Below are 10,000 nucleotides of genomic sequence, written 5' to 3'. Positions count from 1 at the left end.
GAAGACTTAGTGAAACTAGGTTACCCTATGCTGTGGGAATAAATCGGTTTAATAAATATATCCGCTGGCCAGCATACAGTATAAAGGTTTCTGGATGAGATTTCAGTGGGTAGCTCAACACAGAGCCAACTCACCCCAAAGGGTGTTTTCTCATAAGATCCTAATAAAAAAACATTCAATATTTACTCTTCTTAATGCAATGCGAGTTCTAGAGACTATAAGCAAAGTGGATTCTAAGGTCGATTTGACATTATCCACCATCTCATTGGGCTGGCACACACTGCAACAAGCCTCTGGGGCTGAAAGCAGCAGTATTTGTGCCTCAGCAAAAGGGAAAAATAAAATCACAGATCACAGAAGGATTAATTACATTACCAAAGGCACTTGGGGTAACAGAACAGAACAGAAAAAAAAGGGAAAAAAGCTGAAAATGTTCCACCATTTTGCAGCGGTGGTCTATTCCTTTGTGGCAATTCCGCCTTGCCTATTAACTCCTCCGCCAGCTCCTGCATTGTGGGGAGTGGGACAAAGTGTGATTGAGAAATTCTGGGATATTTTTAGCAAACCAGTCACCATGGCCTGAAGGGATAGTGTGGTTGGCGTTGGGGACAGTGTGGGATTTCTTTTCCCCTAACACTTTCACAATGGGCCTCTGGATCCCAGCCCAGGGGAGAGAGTTGAGATCCTCTCTGAATCAGCTCTATTCCACGGCACAATCCTGCTTCCTGCTTGGCAATAGAGGGCTTGTTCCAATACTCCCTTTCCTCAATCGGTGTCCTGATGATGTACTGTAGCTAAGCCGTACTACGGCATTGTGTTGAAGTTTCACAGCCTGGTAGAACAATGCGCTTTTGATGTTAAAGACACTCAATCACCATATTGTGAAGTCAAACGTATCGGCCAAAGGAACATAATGACGAGGCGGTTGTACTTCTTAGTGCATTGAAGTTGGAGAGTGAGAATGTTTACTCTACTCACGTCTATTGTATTGTATGGATCTTTACAGTTGTTTTGTATTCAGGCCCTGCCTACCCTGACTGTACGTCACCAAAACTAAGTTCATATCATCGTTAGCATCATTGGAAAATGCCGGTCGAGAGAGGACGCTGGCGTTGCTCGTTCGCTGCTTCTCCGCCCGAAATCTAGGTGTAAATTGCAGTATACAGAGTAGATTGTCCTACAAAGACACTTTTAGATTTAGTCATCTAAAAATTAATTAGACCCCCTATACTTTCTTTTATCTATTTTTTTTGTTTCTTTTTATTTTACTACTCGATCTTTTCAGTTTGGAAAGTGTCTTTGAGTGTCTAGAAAAGCGCTATATAAGTCTAATGTATTATTATTATTATTATTATTACTATTATTATTGTCATTGTCACAAATGTAGGAAAGTAAAGTAAAGATATGGAGTAAAAATATGGAGCTGCCTGTTAGCTTTCACCATGACACGATTAGCTTTCTCTGACCTCCCCGTGACCTTCCATATGTATTCTGGTTCTCATAGGACTTCATTTTCTACCCGCTCTATGGCTGCATTGACTCTCAATTATCAGCAGTGGCATTTCCCACGTCTAGTTTCACATGTGACTGATCACACAGACAACAAGACCCTTCAACCACCCTCCCTCCCTCCCTCCCTCCCTTCTTCCTTCTCTCCCTCCCTCCGAACTCTTTCTCAAACCTACCCTCCCACCAACCCACCCACTCATCCAAACACCCTCCCTCCCTCCCTCCCTCCCTCCTTCCCTAGTTCCCTTCCTCCCTCCCTTCTTCCCTCTGTCCCCCTCCTTACCCACATCCACTCTCCCTCTCTCCCACCCATCTACCCTCCCCCCCTCCCTCCATCCCTCCCTCCATCCCCCTCCTCACCTCCATCCTCCCCCACTCTCCATCCATCCCGTTCTTTGTCTAGGCTTGCTCCCACGTGGGCCAGCTGTTTGGACCGGTTTAAATGTCGCCTCACAGTGTGTTCTGGGAGCCAAGCCGTCCAAGCGCTCTCTCTCTCTCTCTCTCTCTCTCTCTCTCTCTCTCTCTCTCTCTCTCTCTCTCTCTCTCTCTCTCTCTCTCTCTCTCTCTCTCTCACTCTCTCCCCCCCTTTTTCTCTCTCTCTCTTGTAGTATATTTCTGTAGTATGTATGATCTATGTATGAATATGTGGTATGTTTTAGACACACACACATGCCAGGGCATGCAGGGACACAGATGACCAGCAGGGACCTTTGGGGGTTGAGCAGGGACACACATGCACGCTGGCCCCTCCCCTCTGGAGGGGAAAGGGGAGACAGGGACACAGAGAGCGCTCTTCTCACCCAGGATCCACGGGGAACAGATGTAATGTATAAACCTGCCTGTAACTGAATAAATTGTAAACTAACTGTTCTTTGATTCATCATCAATAAGAAGACACGACAGTAAATGGCGAGCAAGCGACGGAGATAAATGTAACTTAATTTACAGTATTTTGCGAACTTCAATCTAACAAAGAAGGCAGATTTTCTGCAGAAATCTCTCTCTAGTCGATTGGTGTGTTTAAAATAAACTGTAAATCTCAGATAAGTTATAGTCAAAAGAATCTGTGTAACGGTAATCTTGTTGGAATAGATGCAAACTTTTCATAAATCTTTGATGGGTGGTGAGAGCCGGACTTTGTAGCCCGTTTTTTTGTAAGATATAGTGTTTGATGGTATGTGATTTGTTTGTACGGTATTGGAATATCGTGTGTGTGTGTTTGTGTAAAATTCGGTGAGGTTGTGTTTATGTGTTGGAGTGTGGGTGGACTCGGTAGTCTATTTTGTATTGTAGCAGAGAGTACGCCATTACTCTTTGTCTGTGTGAGAGGACGCCGTTGTGTGGGCGGCCATTTGCAGTGTGTCAGAGAGTCTATTGATAGACGCCATTTTTATGAGGGAAACGTGCAGTGTACTTTCAGCGGAGTTTAGACGCCATTTGCATTTAGACGCCATTTGCAGTGTGTCAGAGAGTCTAAAGGACACACACAGAGGCCATCTTTATGAGGGCAGGCTACAAACACGCGGTGGTTTCTCAAGGACAAAAGGGTTGTTAAATTGAGCCGCCTGCTTTCTGTCTCTGGCCTTTAGGCTTCGGACACGTAGGGGGGTTGCGTGTGATTGTTGCATTACATAGACTATAGTATTTAAGATAGAGATATGGTGAATTGATCTCGGGGTATTTTAAATAGTTTAGAGTTACGGTTAAAACATTCATAGCCTTGGCTAAGAGTTGGCGCATGCGCAATCGATGCGCGTTAGCCGGAGCACAGCTCCATCTGCTGGTCGAAATACGACAATACATTTTAAAACACTAAATCCTCAGGGAGATACAGCTGAGGTCGATGAAACAGTCCGATACATTAATAAATAGATGGTTATAAATGATTGTAATTGAGAATTGATCATTTTGTTCCTTTCAAATAACAAGTCGATTTCCTTACAGATTGTAATGAATAATTAATCATTCATTCTTTTCCAAATAACAAGTCGATTCCTTTACAGGTTATAATTAATATTTGTAATTTACATCTTTTATTTTAGTTAGGTCATTTCCACAGTGTTTGATTAAGGAATAGCAGAATAGTACATATTTGATAATTAAGCAGTAAAAGGGTTTTTGTAAATCAGTGAATACTTAGGTGTTGACCAATCTTTGTGATTTAATAATTGTGTTGACCAGAACTGTAATTAGGATTGAATGAGTAATTAAGTGACACATTCATAAACAATTAGGAAACACATTTAAGTATAAAGTACTTACACAGAGATTAGATTTAAGTTAATACTGCACTGACATACACAAGAGGCAAGTCTGTTATTCTGGAGTTGCAGGGTTTTTGTGGGGATGGTTAATACAGTTATATTGGACTAGCATTTGTTTAGCAAACAAGATAAAATAAGGTGGGTTGTAAGAAGCGTACACCTTATCTAATATAGAATATTGTCAGCATATTGAACAAGTAGAATGGGGTCGAATTCCACGAAGCTGTTAAAAGATATTAGTGAACATCGTGGAATGTTGGCTACGTTATCCCCTATGGCTGTAGTGGAAAAAATGAATCCTCTTGTTAGGGAAATTAGCAAAATGTCTACGAAATGGAATAGCCGTTGGGCATACATTGAACAGCCGTGGCCGAAAGAGGGCAGCATTAATTTACAATTAATTGCAACATTGGAAATACTTATCAATGGGCACAAAGCACATCAAAGAGGAAGGATTAGATCAGAGAAACGCAAGTTAGAGTTAGCTATTTTAGATCTATTTAAGGTAGAGGGACAGAAAATAGCTCAGTGTCCTGCCCCCAGTCCCCCTCCCTATGCTAAGGCACTGGAGGATCATTCCCAGAAGAAGAAGAAGGAGCCAAGGGGAAAAGGGGACGACAGGAGTGACGAGGAAGATGACAGCGAAGATGGCAGTGCAGACTCAAGTGATGACGACAATGCAGATGGAGGCTACAACGCGCAGGGCAGGAAGATGATAGCCACAGCCGAAAGGAAAGGTGGGAGAAGACGCCCGGAGAAAGAGGGAGATTGTCACCGAATGTCATCAAATACATTAAAGAACTGTCCAGTGCTGATTCGGGGTAACAAGATGGAATATCATCCGTGGCATCATACAGATTTGTCTGAAGTGATCGAGAAACTCCCAGTTCTTCAAGAGGGAGGACATTCTTGGACGGCGCAAGTCGACGTGATACTGACAGGAACGCAGGTCGCGATGGGAGACCTGAAAAGACTCTTAGCTTTTATTGCAGGATTGGATACAATGCAGGAAATATTGATGAAGGCAGGACTTCATAGATATATCAATACATCAGTTTATGATCCAGAGCTTTTCGCAGCAAACAGAGGCAAACTGTGGAAAGCAATCAGGGAGATCTACCCTACTCACATTCACCCAGACAATATCATTGTGAAGCCACTGGGGGGGGATGAGAATCCCAGGGGTTATATTGCCCGTATGCACTCTCAATGGAGAAGTGTGACAGGGAAAGACGCTGAAGATAACCCCTTAGAAAAATCCATAATCAGGGAAAAAATACAAGAAGGGCTTCCTACCCCAGTTAAGGATAAGCTAGCAGAAGTGGTGGGGCTACGACACATGAACAAAGCTGTTTATATAGACCACGTATCTCATCAAGTTGAGTTATATCGAAAGAACATTCAGATACAGAAGGCACGAGACGAAGAATCCCTCAGAATATTGACTCATTTGCAATTGACTGAAAGCGAGAGGAACATAGAGGGAGTGCAGGCTTTAGCCCCACAGCAACAGCCACCTGGAGTGCAGACTGCTACTTACCAGTCCTACTCACAGGGGCCACAAGGGGGGTATCCTGCTACTTACCAGTCCTACCCACAGGGGCCACAAGGGGGGTATCCATACCCACAAGGGCCACCAGGGGTGCAAGCGGTTCCATGCCAGATGTACACACAGCCTGGCCAAGGACCACCACCAGGGGGATGGACAGCAGCAGGGAAGGAGATGCTAGAACCATGCCAATGTGACCAGAATGGACATCTAGCCTGTGCCTGCTGCAACAGGCCCCAGGGGGGCGCAGGGGGGAGCCAAGGAGGAGGATATTGGCCCCCTACTACACCTGCTCCAGGAGTGATGAACCCTTACGGAGGCCCAGCAGCTGGCCTATAGGGGTGCCCGGAAGATCCGAGTGGGAGGTGCCAGCTGGTGGTGACACAGAAGCCTGAAGGCGCCACGCACCTCCCTATGTCTAGAGAATATGTGAAGACAATCGGATTTGAGGGAATTAAACAGCTGATTCCTACAACTGAGCTTGTAGACTTAGAGTACAAGGGACAGAGAGCAACTCTGTCAACACTTGTGTCAGAACACACGCCAACAGGGCTGCTAGGGAGAGATGCTCTATGCCAATTGAACTGTACAGTAAAATGCACACCTGACAGCGGTGCTCAGGTTCCATCGACAGCCAAAGTGATTAAGCATAGAACAGACCTACAAGCTTTGCCTTTAAAGGGAGCTGATATAGAATATTGGGTTGATGGGTCTTGTTACGGGGTAGGAGAAACGTTGTGCGCGGGGTATTCCTTAGTTAAAGCACAGAATTCAAAGTTTATTGTAGAACAGGCTGAGGCAGTTCCTCAGCCTTGCTCAGCCCAGTTGGCTGAATTGATTGCCCTCACAGAAGCATGCAACTTGGGAACCGGACGGAGAGTGACAGTGTACACCGACTCTGCCTATGCACATAATGTTTGTCATTTTAATGGAGCTGTATGGAGGGGGCGGGGTTTTAAGAGAACTGATGGTACGCCTATACAGCATCACGCACAGATCATGAAGCTGTTACAAGCCATGATGAAGCCAAAGGAATTAGCTATAGTGAAGTGTGCCACACACAGGTCTGACTCATCACATGTCACACAAGGTAACAGGGCTGCAGAAGATGCAGCCAAAGCCATTACAGGAGCAGACAAGGCAGGTAAAGGTCTTCTGGTCACACATGAAAAGCAATTACAGGGCATGGTCACACTTGAGGATTTATTGATGTTACAGAGTAGAGTAACTACGTTAGACAAGAGCGTTTGGCTAGCAAGGGGGGCAAGTCAGGATGACACAGGTCTGTGGAGGAATCATGAGGGGTTGGTTGTAGCACCCTCAGATTTATTAGGCATGTTAATACAGGAAGCTCATGGATTAGCACATGTGGCTAGGGGGGAGGTAAGACGCAAGATTACCAAGAAATATGGGTTTTGGAGTCCATATTTGATGGAACAGATTGACCATGCTTTAGGTCAATGTGGGGTCTGTTGGAGAAACAACATCAGAGTGGGTACACCAGTGGTGTCTGGGCATATCCCTACCCCAATAGGGCCACGGGTGGTGGACAGGGGGGTGGATGTACAGAGTAGGCAGGATGTTGTGCCAACAGGTGCCGAGGTCCCCAGAGAACCTGAGAAGGAGGAGCTACGAGGAGATGCTGTGGTGTTGCCAGAGCCAGTGGCAATGCCAGTGTTACAGCCAGTGACATTACTGGCAGTGCCTGAAACCAAGGGGACAGCGGAAAGCTGTCCAGATGCCAATGAACCAGAAACCAACGAAGCAGAGAGTGTTGACAGTCTGGAGGTCCAGCCTGGGGGTGTCCAAAGCCTGGACACCTGTGCTACTGGGGATGCTGGCGAGTGCCTGCACCATGCTTCAGATGATGCTGAGGGCGACTCCCCAGACCTTGATCAGCGTGGGAGGGGACCAGGCGGCTACCTGAACCTCAATGACACTGACGGACGACGACCGGTTAGGAAAAGATTGAAGACTATGAATAGGGTAGTGAAGCAGCAGATCAAAGGGAACGACGGGAATGGACAGCAGATGATAGCATGGCTGGAAATGGTCTTAGGGGCATGGGAAACTTACTTTGCCAAGATAGGAGCACCTATTATAGCAGACATGATTTTTGACTTTCTTAGGAGGCAGGGCCTCATTGACTGTTTTTGGAAAATCAGTCACTCAGTTCACGTTAATGAACTTTTCAGAAGACTAGTCCTCACCTGAGGTGAAGATCTATGCATTAATGCATTCCCTTTGTCCTATGCTTACTGTTGGAAAATTATGTGCTATGATAACTGAATGTCATTATTTGTGTATTGTTTGTTTATTTCTATATCGTATGTGATTGATGTCAGTTGAGAAGTGATGTAGTGGTTATGCAAAGATAGGAAAGAGGTTCTGTTCCTAGCGCAACGAAAATGGAAGCTGCTGACTATGGAAGTGTTATCAATCTGAGACAGCGGTAAAGGCTGTTCTCCAACTGGGTACAAGTGCTAGTAACCTCTGACCCCGACGCTTCAAGGACAAAGAAAACATCGGTCGTTGGAAGTTTCTGTATTGATTTGTGCATGATAAACTGTGTTTAGTTTAATTGTGATTGTTATTTTCAAAATTCTTTTTATTATTGGTTGTTTTCTATTTTTTGTTTATGATATCTTTGGTTCCTAATACTGGTCCTGGGTTGGTCTGTGTTATTGTGCTTCTTGTGTTGTGTGTTGGTGTAGTTTTTCTGTCTGTTGTTGTTTATTTTTTAATTTTTAATTTTATTTGAAAAAAAATTTTTTTTTTTTTTTTTTTTTTTTTGGGAATGTTTTGTGGGGTTTTGTGTTTTTGTTTTTGTTTTATGGTAGTTTCGTTTCGGAACACCCTCTGGGTGGTCCGAGGGGGGATGTGTAGTATATTTCTGTAGTATGTATGATCTATGTATGAATATGTGGTATGTTTTAGACACACACACATGCCAGGGCATGCAGGGACACAGATGACCAGCAGGGACCTTTGGGGGTTGAGCAGGGACACACATGCACGCTGGCCCCTCCCCTCTGGAGGGGAAAGGGGAGACAGGGACACAGAGAGCGCTCTTCTCACCCAGGATCCACGGGGAACAGATGTAATGTATAAACCTGCCTGTAACTGAATAAATTGTAAACTAACTGTTCTTTGATTCATCATCAATAAGAAGACACGACACTCTCACTCTCTCTCTCCCCCTCTCCCCCCCTCTCTCTCTCTCTCACTCTCTCTCTCACTCTCTCTCTCCCCCCCCTCTCCCTCTCTCTCTCACACTCTCTCCCCCCCTCTTTCTCTCTCGCTCTCTCTCACTCTCACTCTCACTCTCTCTCTCCCCCTCTCCTCCCCACTCTCTCTCCCTCTCTCTCTGGGCCAGAGCTCATTAGCATGCGGTCTCTTCTGATTGGCCGCCTGGCTGGACAGGAGCTGGAGTTTCTGTGTGTTGCTTGTTGTTGCACAGCTGGCCGACTCTGAAGCGGGCCTGACACTTTGTGTCTGCTGCTGTTTTGCATGGCTTGGCTTTCTGCAGTGTGCTGAGGACGGGAAAAACACACACACACACACACACACACACACAGAGTCTGGCGTCACTGTCCGACCCTGAAGCTATGGATCCATGAGAGAGACCAGACTCAGCTCTGAGTGCGCGCACACACACACACACACACACACACACACACACACGACACACACACACACACACATACACATTTCTTCTTTCCTTTACCCATCCATGTGGTCACTCAGCGCGCCTGCCTCATTAACGTTGAGCGTCTGTCTTCTCCTATTGGTCGGTCAAAGCCCTCTCAAGAAGGCATCAAAGCTCTCCTCAGAAAGCCGCTGGTATCACTGAACCATCGGCTCTGATTGTATTTCCATCCTCTCCTACTGTATTAATTGTCAGACCAGCGAGTCACAGCCGAAGGCATGGTTCTAATTGGCAACCCAAACTGGGAAGCCCTCCCCAGATCACAGCGGGTTTGCTTCTGTTCGCTTCGGTGTACTTTAATAGCTTGATGTTTGATGGGGAGATCAGTATATCTCTCTATCTATCTGGCCTGGACACGAATGAGCTTTACTAGAGTTGCCTAGTAAACCTTTCTAGGTTTTAATGGAGAATTGTCAAGCCAAGCCAAGCGGTTTGATGTGTGATGTCAATCCATCACACTTTATTTATATTCCACATTTCATACATGAATGCAATGCAATCAGAATCAGATCAGAATCAGAATTGCTTTTATTACATCAAGGTACGGATACAAAGAGTAACATTCTCGGCTTCAGGTTCAATTAGACATTGGCATTGCAGCAGAAATACAAAATCAATAATAGAATAAGCAGAATATAAACAACAATCAACAAGCAGCAGCAGCTGTATATACAAAAGCATCAGAGCGTCAATACAATAGGTGATAGCAGCAGAATGTGAATCAGCATATCAACATTCTTAATGTAAACAACATTAAGGAAAGTTCAGATTCAAGTAGTCCGGTTGTGGAATGCTGTGTAGGTTAATGACATATCATTGCAAGGTCCCTGGTTTGATTCCGGCCATCGACATATCCTGCATGTCATCCCTTCTCTCCCTCACCCATCCTTCCTACTCTACTATCTCAATAAAGCAGAAATGCCCTTCAAAACATATATGAAAAAATAAAATAAAAAAATAACTGTTTCC

At 45.0% G+C, this 10,000-nt stretch overlaps 1 protein-coding gene across 1 annotated transcript in view; it reads left to right on the top strand.

Moving 5' to 3' along the window:
- Positions 1-10,000, top strand: part of rftn1b (raftlin, lipid raft linker 1b) — a gene marked incomplete at its 3' end in the record, with an annotated part of 73,422 nt that overhangs the window by 24,286 nt on the left and 39,136 nt on the right. The window lies entirely within an intron of this gene.

Source organism: Nansenia antarctica (assembly GCF_963989245.1).
Source record: "Nansenia antarctica genome assembly, chromosome: 10".
Taxonomy (NCBI): Eukaryota; Metazoa; Chordata; class Actinopteri; order Argentiniformes; family Microstomatidae; genus Nansenia; species Nansenia antarctica.
The sequence above is the reverse complement of the archived record's forward strand: the minus strand, read 5'-3'. Positions and strand labels throughout refer to the sequence as shown.